The sequence below is a fragment of the Triticum dicoccoides genome, chromosome 3B (assembly GCF_002162155.2).
Source record: "Triticum dicoccoides isolate Atlit2015 ecotype Zavitan chromosome 3B, WEW_v2.0, whole genome shotgun sequence".
Taxonomy (NCBI): domain Eukaryota; kingdom Viridiplantae; phylum Streptophyta; class Magnoliopsida; order Poales; family Poaceae; genus Triticum; species Triticum dicoccoides.
In genome coordinates, this window is record NC_041385.1 from 673,682,661 (window position 1) to 673,693,504 (window position 10,844).

A 10,844-nucleotide genomic window follows, 5' to 3' on the forward strand; every position below is an offset into this window, starting at 1 on the left:
TGAGTGTTGGTCCAACCCGTCAACCGCCGGTGGCCACCAGGGGCAACTCTGGGCTGGCCTACCGGAAGTTTGGACAATCCGGTGTGCCCTGAGAACGAGATATGTGCAGCTCCTATCAGGATTTGTCGGCACATTCGGGCGGCTTTGCTGGTCTTGTTTTACCATTATCGAAATGTCTTGTAAACCGGGATTCCGAGTCTGATAGGGTCGTCCTGGGAAAAGGTATATCCTTCGTTGATCGCAAGAGCTTATCATGGGCTAAGTTGGGACACCCCTGCAGGGTATAAACTTTCGAAAGCCGTCCCTGCGGTTATAGGCAGATGGGAATTTGTTAATGTCCGGTTGTAGATAACTTGACACCAGATCCGAATTAAAACGCATCAACCGTGTGTGTAGCCGTGATGTTCTCTTTTCGGTGGAGTCCGGGAAGTGAACACGGTTTTGGGTTATGTTTGACGTAAGTAGGAGTTCAGGATCACTTCTTGATCATTGCTAGCTTCACGACCGTTCCTTTTGCTCTCTTCTCGCTCTTATTTGCGTATGTTAGCCACCATATATGCTTAGTCGCTGCTGCAACCTCACCACTTTACCCCTTCCTTTCCCTTTAAGCTTTGCTAGTCTTGATACCCATGGTAATGGGATTGCTGAGTCCTCGTGGCTCACTGATTACTACAACAACAGTTGCAGGTACAGGTTATGCGATGATCATGACGCGAGAGCGATGTTGCTTGTTTTGGAGTTCTTCTTCTGCTTCTGCTTCGATCAGGGGATAGGTTCCAGGTCGGCAGCCTAGGCTAGCAGGGTGGATGTCGTTTGAGTTTCTGTTTGTGTTTCATCCGTAGTCGGATGTTGTTCTTATGTATGATGATGTTGTATTTGTGTGGCATTGTATGCCTCTTGTATGTACCCCCATCTATTATGTAATGTTGATGTAATGATATCCACCTTGCAAAAGCGTTTCAATATGCGGTTCTATCCTTGGTGGGACCTTCGAGTCTCTTTAGGATAGTATCGCACATTGGGCGTGACACTCGACGAGCTCCCGTCCGTACTATAGTCCATCCGCACCACCACGACCAAGCCTACAGGTGAGACCCCATTTTTCCTCATCTACGGAGCCGAGGCGGTCCTCCCTAACGAGGTCAGCCATCGCTCCCCGCGGGTCCTGGCATTCGACGAGGCGTGTCAGGACCCCGCGCGGGGATATGGACCTCGTGTTGGGGGAGGAACACCGTCGCCAGGCCTTGCTCCGAGCTGTGAGGTACCAGCAGGCGCTGTGGCACTACCACTGCCTCAACATCCATTCTAGGACCCTCGAGGTGGGTGACCTCGTCCTGAGGCGGCTGCTCTCTAGGGAAGGGTTTCACAAGCTCTCCCCCATGTGGGAGGGCCCATTCAGGATCGCCCGTCTCTCCAGGCCTGGCGTCGCGCACCTGGAGACGGAGGACGGGGTCCCCATCCATAATGCCTGGAACATCCAGCACCTTTGGAAGTTCTACCCATAAAGAAGGCTCCGCGCCTATGATGGTCTCCGCTCGTGACACTCTCACGTAACAATGAGTGGGGCTGTACACACCCCGGAGTCTCCTGAGCACCGTCGTTGGGCCTCACAGGGGTTCCCTCCCACGTCCTAGTGGCAGCACTTAGCTCCGCGCTGGTGAGAAGACTAGTATAGGTGCCGGACGCGGCTGTTCTTTTACTCGCTTTCTGTATCTGATTTGTGACTTCTTGAATAGAATTTGGAGTCTCAGCGTCTCTTTCTTGGGGTTGGGAATTTTTCTTCTTGCCTCGCTCGTCTCTCTCAGGCCTTGTCTCGGGAGACCTCAGGAGGAGTGGCAGTTTCCCGTCGCTCCTCCTTGCATGTCCCGCGCGCGCGGGCTGGGCAGGTGTGCGCACTTCGGGCTTGCCCACGAGCACACCTCGCCAAAGCCCCGGTCCCTGGCTCTATGGCATACTTGTCCTTGCGCGAGGCTCTCGGACGAGCTTGCAGGCACTGCGCCCCCGGGGCCTCCTAGTCCCACAACTACAAGCCCCCCCCCCTCTTGAAGCCTAGCGACTACAGGGGCATCCCTCAACAAGGAGCGCCTCTGTGGCATTGAAATTCACTGTCAGGAACTCTAAGATGAGTTACCCCAACCGCACTCAATAGCAGCACAAGCCTCGTGAGGAAGCATAAAAATAATAACATAACGGCGCAAGCGCCATAGTCCATTACACGCCCCTGTAGGGCCTCCTACTTCTTTTTTGCAGCAAAAGAAAGAAAGAAAAAACATAGGCACGCGTCGACGACAGCTCCTAAGGACCAGCTCCGGCAGCACCTGGGCTCATTCACAGCCCTCCTCCCACTTCCTTGGGGCATGGCGGCGACGCGACTCGTCTCCCCTCCTGATCCGGGATCGGCGACGCTGTAGCTCGTCAGAGTCGTTGCCGCTGGAGCTTTCCGCGGAGGAGAAGCCACCGCTGCTGGAGGCGGCACGACCGTCGCCAAGGGCGAGGTCATCACCAGCGATGATGCCGCCCCTTTGTCCACTGTCATCATCATCGTCATCGTCGTTGTCGCTCTCCGGGCAGAACCCTACGCGCGGGCCATCCTCCCCGAAGATCCTCACATAGAGGGTCGCGACGCCGTCATACCTGAAGTGGCGGATGCACCTCCTGCGCAGGTCCCGTGCCCGGGCGAACGACTGCCACCATCCGGGTGATCCCGGGGTCATGAACATGTTGCTGGCGGCCGTGAACTCGGCCCCCATCCACGAGGCCTTGCTGCAGCAGCCGTCGGCCTGGAGCCAGATGCCACTAGGCCCCCTGGCTAGCAGCACATCCGCGAAGAAGGACGGGAGCTTGAGCCAGGCGATGGCAGGCTTCTCTGCCCACACCACGAACTCCAGGGAAGAGTCAGCTGAGTGGGATCACGGCCCTGGTGATCGAGTGGCCACCGCGCGCCTCACCTCCTCGCCTCAGCTTCCTTGACCGTGACGGGCCCCACCATGATAAGACGCACCCACAAGGCCGCCGGAGGTAGTAGCAGCCTTAGAAAGCGGGCGCCCACGCCCGCGGGGAGCAGCTGCCAGCGTCGCTACATACTTGCGAGGATGGCCGCGGCCTCTCTTGGGCGGGGATGAGTCAGTGATACGTCTCCAACGTATCTACTTTTCCAAACACTTTTGCCCTTGTTTTGGACTCTAACTTGCATGATTTGAATGAAACTAACCCGGACTGACGCTGTTTTGAGCAGAACTTTCATGATGTTGTTTTATGTGTAGAAAAGAAAAGTTCTCGGAATGTCCTGGAAATCCACGAAGGCACTTTTTAGAATTAATAAGAATTTTTGGCGAAAGAATCAAGGCCAGGGGGCCCACGGGCTGTCCACGAGACAGGGGGCGCCCCCCCTAGGGCGCGCCATCCTATCTCGTGGGCCCCCCGGGCCTCCTCCGACCTCAACTCCAACTCCGTATATACCGTCTTGGGGAGAAAAAAATCAAGGAGAAAGTTTCATCGCGTTTTACGATACGGAGCCGCCGCCAAGCCCTAATCTCTCTTGGGAGGGCTGATCTAGAGTCCGTTCGGGGCTCCGGAGAGGGGGATTCATCGCCGTCGTCATCATCAACCATCCTCCATCACCAATTTCATGATGCTCACCGCTGTGCGTGAGTAATTCCATTGTAGGCTTGCTGGACGGTGATGGGTTGGATGAGATTCACCATGTAATCAAGTTAGTTTTGTTAGGGTTTGATCCCTAGTATCCACTATGTTCTGAGATTGATGTTGCTATGACTTTGCTATGCTTAATGCTTGTCACTAGAGCCCAAGTGCCATGATTTTAGATCTGAACCTATTATGTTTTCATGAATATATGTGTGTTCTTGATCCTATCTTGCAAGTCTATAGTCACCTATTATGTGTTATGATTCGACAACCCTGAAGTGACAATAATCGGGATACTTCTCGGTGATGACCGTAGTTTGAGGAGTTCATGTATTCACTATGTGTTAATGCTTTGGTCCGGTTCTCTATTAAAAGGAGGCCTTAATATCCCTTAGTTTCCACTAGGACCCCGCTACCACGGGAGGGTAGGACAAAAGATGTCATGCAACTTCTTTTCCATAAGCACGTGTTACTATTTACGGAATACATGCCTACATTACATTGATGAACTGGAGCTAGTTCTATATCACCCTATGTTATAACTATTGCATGAGGAATCGCATCCGGCATAATTATCAATCACTGATCCATTGCCTACGAGCTTTTCATATATTGTTCTTCACTTATTTACTTTTCCGTTGCTACTGTTACCATTACTATCGTACCACTTTTGCTACTAAATACTTTGCTGCAGATACTAAGTTATCCAGGCGTGGTTGAATTGACAACTCAACTACTAATACTCAAGAATATTCTTTGGCTCCCCTTGTGTCGAATCAATAAATTTGGGTTGAATACTCTACCCTCGAAAGCTGTTGCGATCCCCTATACTTGTGGGTTATCAAGACTAATTTCTGGCGCCGTTGCCGGGGAGCATAGCTCTATTCTCTGAGTCACTTGGGATTTATATATGTTGATCATATGAAGAACTTGAAAGACGCTAAGACCAAGATTTTGCCCTCAACTACGAGGGGAGGTAAGGAACTGCCATCTAGCTCTGCACTAGATTCTCCTTCCGTTATTAGTAAGCTTGCGACACCTAAACCTGCTACTGCTATGAATTCTGATATGTCGCATGTTATTGATGATGCCACTTGTGCTATGCATGATGAAACTACTTCTGTGTGTGATACTACTTTGCCATTAGGTGAATTTCTTGATGAACAACTTGCTAGAGTTAGGGGGAATGAAAATATTGAAGAACCTATTATTGATGATAGCGATGATGAACGTTCCCCCAATGATTATGTATTACCTATTGTTCCTAAGGGCTATGTTATGAACAAAGAAGCTGCTGAAGCTATTCTTGCTTGCAATGATAGAAATGATCTTAAGAAATTATTAGCTAAATGGAAGCAGCAGTCTCTTAATGCTAGAATGAAACCCGATCCTACTTTTGCTACTTCACCTATCTGTGTTACTGATAAGGATTATGAATTCTCTATTGATCCTGATATTATTACTTTAGTTGAATCTGATCCTTTTTATGGCCTTGAATCTGAAACTGTTGTGGCACATCTTACCAAGTTGAATGATATAGCCACCCTATTTACTCATGATGAGAAGTCTCGCTATTTATATATTCTTAAGATATTTCCGTTCTCATTAAAGGGTGATGCTAAGACTTGGTATAATTCTCTTGCTCCTGGTTGTGTGCGTAGTCCCCAGGATATGATTTATTACTTCTCTGCTAAATATTTCCCTTCTCATAAGAAACAAGCTGCCTTGCGGGAAATATATAATTTTGTGCAAACCAAAGAAGAGAGTCTCCCACAAGCTTGGGGGAGGCTTCTTCGGTTGCTTTATGCTTTGCCTGATCATCATCTTAAGAAAAATGAAATATGTGATATCTTTTATAATGGACTAAGCGATGCTTCCAAGGACCACTTGGATAGTTGTGCTGGTTGTGTTATCGGGGAAAGAACAGTCGACGAAGCTGAAATATTATTGAATAATATGTTGACTAATGAAAATAATTGGACTCTTCCCGAGCCAGTTCCTGAAGTAATTCCTGAACCAATTGAGCCAACTCCTGAGCCTATTCATAAACCCACTCCAAAGAAGAGAGGTGTTTTATTTCTCAATCCTGAAGATATGCAAGAGGCACAGAAATCAATGAAAGAAAAAGGTATTAAAGCTGAAGATGTTAAGAATTTACCTCCTATTGAAGAAATACATGGTCTGAATATACCGCCTGAAGAACCACATTGTCTTGATAACCCGACACACGTAGTAAAGGTAAATTCTCTCTATAGATATGATAAAGTGGAAATACCCTCTACTAAATTTCATAGCCCATGCTTAGATGAATTTGATGACTTTATGGCTAGACAAGAAAGTTTTAATGCTTATGTTGGTAGAGAGTTAAAGAATAATGCTTTCGAGATAGGACGCATAGGTGATAATCTGGCTAGAGTTAAAGATGAACTTCACCGCGTTAGCAAATATGCTTCTATGGTTGCTACTCAAGCTGAGCAAGTACTCAAAGCTCAAAATGATTTGCTTGATGAATTTAATAACAAAAATGACTTTGTCGTTAGAGTGGCTACTAGAACTGGTAGAATGACTCAGGAACCTTTGTATCCTAAAGGCCACCCTAAAAGATTTGAACATGATTCTCAGAATAATAATCTAGATGTTCCTAGTTCTTCTAAGAAGAAGAAAAAGAAGAATGATAGGACTGTGCAAACTTCTAGTGAACCTAATATAGAAACACCTGAGAATCCCAATAATATTTCTATCTCCGATACTGAAACACAATAAGGTGATGAACATGAACCTGATGAGAATGCAAACAATGATGTTCATGTGGATGCTCAACCTAGTAACAACAATGATGTAGAGATTGAACCTGCTGTTGATCTTGATAACCCACAATCAAGAAACCAACGTTATGATAAGAGAGATTTTGTTGCTAGGAAGCACGGTAAAGAAAGAGAACCATGGGTTCAAAAACCCATGCCCTTTCCTCCTAAACCATCCAAGTCAAAGGATGATGAGGATTTTGAGCGCTTTACTGAAATGATTAGACCTATTTTCTTACGTATGCGCTTAACTGATATGCTGAAAGTAAATCCTTATGATAAATATATGAAGGATATCATCACAAATAAAATAAAGATACCGGAAGCTGAAATTTCCACCATGCTTGCTAATTACACTTTTAAGGGTGGAATACCAAAGAAACTTGGAGATCCGGGTGTTCCAACTATACCATGCTCCATTAAAAGAAATTATGTTAGAACTGCTTTATGTGATCTTGGAGCCGGTGTTAGTGTTATGCCTCTCTCTTTATATCTAGACTTGAATTGAATAAGTTGACACCTACTGAAATATCTTTGCAAATGGCTGATAAATCAACTGCTATACCTGTCGGAATTTGCGAGGATGTGCCTGTTGTGGTTGCAAATGTCACTATCTTAACGAACTTTGTTATTCTTGATATTCCTGAGGACGATAGTATGTCTATTATCCTTGGTAGACCTTTTCTTAATACTGCAGGGGCTGTTATTAATTGCAACAAAGGCAATGTCACTTTTCATGTTAATGGTAATGAGAATACGGTACACTTTCCGAGGAAACAATCTCAAGTTCATAGCATCAATTCTATTGAAAAAGTTCCAACTATCATTTTTGGAGGTTTTGAATTTCCTCTCCCTACTGTCAAGAAAAAGTATGATATTCTTATTGTTGGGGATTTTCATATCCCCGTTGAGGTAACTTAGTGTTATTCGAAATTTCTCCGGTTCCGTGTTATTCGGAATGAGTTTGTTAACAAGACTTGATCAACCTTGTTAGCGGGTTCATTTTGATGATCACGAGATGGATGAAACTAGAAGGCACAACCTTCTGTACCCTCTTTTTACTTTCTGTTATTTAGAATAAATAAAGAAAAAATAGTATTATCCGTCTGTTTTCTGAATTATCCGTGCAATAAAAAATAGTCCGAAAATAGAAGTGCTCCAAATGCCCTGCAAATTTAGTATGATTTTTTCTGGAATATTTGAGGATTTTAGGCACTGAAAACACTGCAGGAGGGCCAAGCACCAGGCCATGAGAGAGGAGGGTGCCCCCCCTGTAGGGCGCGCCCCCCTATCTCGTGGGCCCCTGGTGGCTCCCCTCCACTTATGCCAGCACCCACACACTTCATCTTCTACCCAAAAAAATCCCCATCCAGCTCAAGCACGAGTTCTGGCTCGTTTTGCTACGATTTTCGATCTCTTAGCTCAAAGCTCCATTCACAAAACTGCTTTGGGAGATTGTTGCTTGGTATGTGACTCCTCCATTGGTCCAATTAATTTTTGTTCTAGTGCTTTATTCATTGCAAATCCTTGCTGTCTTGGTGACCCTGTTCTTGAGCTTGCATGTTAAATTTTTAAGGTCCAAGCAATTCCAATGCATGATATGGGCTCTAGGCACTTGTAGGAGTAGTTGCTGTCAATCTTGTCTTGTTATATGCACTTTTATTTTGAAGTTACTAAAATTTCAGAAATTTTCAGAAAAAGAAATATGCTTAGGACAATGCACCAAGGTGGTTCCTCGGCGAAGAAAGGGCCAAGGATTGCTATACGTGAGCAAGACGTTGAATTGCCGAGGAATGCATATGTACGGGCTTGTGAGTGGCCATCCGATGATTTTATAATCGAAGCAGGCTTCAAGGAGGAATTTGACGCGTATGTGCGTAATGCTGAGATGGAGGACTTCTTACAAGATAAGTGTCCTCAATACTCTCAATTGACTGATTCCTTTGTGCGGAGGTTTAAATATAACTGTACGCATAATTATCCTAGTGTCTTATTTGATATTTATGATACATCTTACACCATGGACTTAGAGGATTTTACAACTGCTTGCAAACTCCCGCAGTGGGGTAATATTAATGATCCTCCCAAATCTGAATTTAGAGATTTTCTTTCTAGTATTACTGTGGGAGAATCTAGGGACATAGCACAAGCTACCATAGGGAGCATTCATTTTCCTGCTATACATTATTTTGCTCTCTTTATTGGTAGATGTATTAACGGTAAGGATGAAGCATGTCACATGTGTGTACCTGATCTGAGTATCCTCAAGAGTGCTGTGTTCGGTTTTAAAGGCTATAATTTAGGGGCAATAGTTGCACGTAGGTTGCAGAATAATAGTAGAAAGGGAAATTTCTTTGGAGGAATTTATGCAACCTGTGTGGCTAATTTTCTTGGTATAGCCCCGCGAGAAGGAGATATGATAATGCCTCCTGTTTATTTGGATAAAGAAGCTTTGTTTAGTCATCATTTTCTTGAGAGGAATGTACAATTCCTCCATTATCGACTAATCTATGACAGACGCAACGTCGTCCCTGTCACTCTTCCTGCTCCCTACCTTTTTGATTATCAGGCAAGAGGAAGATATGTTGTCACCAGGGAAGAAGCCACTAAATATGAGAGGGGAATGGAGGCAGCTCGCCAACACGCTGCTGCTCAGGAGGCTGTTACCTCTGCATCTCAGTACAACCCCAGTTTCACTTATGGATATCAGCCAGGCGGTCCTTGGTATTAAACCAATTTAGGCCAAAAGCCTAAGCTTGGGGGACTACGTATTTCTCACCGACTTTATGTTCACACGCTATTCGTCGGTGCTCATACTCTTTCATTGTATTATCCATACTAGTTTAAATTTCTTTTTCTAGTTTTCTTCTTGTGTGTTTGATAAACCTTGAGAAAAACCAAAAAAATTAGTTAGTTTAATTTCCTTGCTAGTAGTAGAAATTAAAATGAAAAAACCAAAAAGATTTCTAGTTCTTCTTTTTTACTTGTTGGGAGCTTTCCCGTGTAAATAGTTTTATTTTATTTTCTTTCTTCTAGGGGTCGAGAAGACCATATTGAAAATGCTTAGTGGCTCTTATATGCATGATTGTTTATTTAATTTAGAGCCCATATTACTTGTCTTCTCTCTTGAGTGGAATGCTTGCAGATTCCAGCTTAGTCCAATGCACGTGCACTCTTATTATTATACACTTCGTTCGGTCGTGCAAGTGAAGGGCAATAATGATGATATATGATGGACTTACTGGGATGAGAAAAGCTGGTATGAACTCGACCTCGCTTGTTTTTGTAAATATGATGATTCATCGCTCCTGAGTCAGCTATTATGAAGTAAACATATTTGCAATGACATTTAGAGATTATAGTTGCTTGTGCCATGATTGATTAGCTATGAGTTATAATGGTTTACCTTGCGTGCCAACATGCTATTAGAATGATTATGATGTGATATGATGGGATGGTATCCTCCTTTAAATGAATTGAGTGACTCGACTTGGCACATGTTCACGCATGTAGTTGAATCAAACCAACACAGCCTTCATGATATTTATGTTCTTGGTGGATTATATCCTAGTCATGCTTGTACTCGGTGTGAATTAATTTTAATGCATGCTTACGACTGTTGTCTCTCTCTCAGTTGGTCGCTTCCCAGTCTTTTGCTAGCCTTCACCTAAACTAAGCGGGAATACTGCTTGTGCATCCAAAATCCTTAAACCCCAAAGTTGTTCCATATGAGTCCACTATACCTTCCTATATGCGGTATCTACCTGCCGTTCCAAGTAAATTTGTATGTGCCAAACTCCAAACCTTCAAATGAAATTCTGTTTTGTATGCTCGAGCAGCTCATGTAACAACTAGGGCTGCCTATATCTTCCATGCTAGGTGGGTTATTCTCAGAGGAGTGGACTCCGCTCCTCATTCACGAGAAAGGGTCGGTAACCGGGATGCCTAGTCCCATGATCCAAAAAGATCAAAGCAAATCAAAATAATTAAACAAAACTCCCCCAGGGCTGTTGTATGTTGGAGGCACTCGTTGTTTCGAGCAAGCCATGGATTGATGCTTGTTGGTGGTTGGGGGAGTACAAACCTTTACCATTCTGTTTGGGAACTGCCTATAATGCATTTAGTATGGAAGATACAGCCATCTCATAGGTGTTGCGTTGACAGCAAAAGTATACCGCTCAAAATGTTATTCAATCTCTATTTTAAAATCGAGCTCTGGCACCTCTACAAATCCCTGCTTCCCTCTGCGAAGGGCCTATCTATTTACTTTTATGTTGAGTCATCACCCTTCTTATTAAAAGCACCAGCTGGAGAGCACACTGTCATTTGCATCATTATTATTGATTTATATTGTGTATGACTTGACTGGATCTCTTTTACCATGAATTACAATGT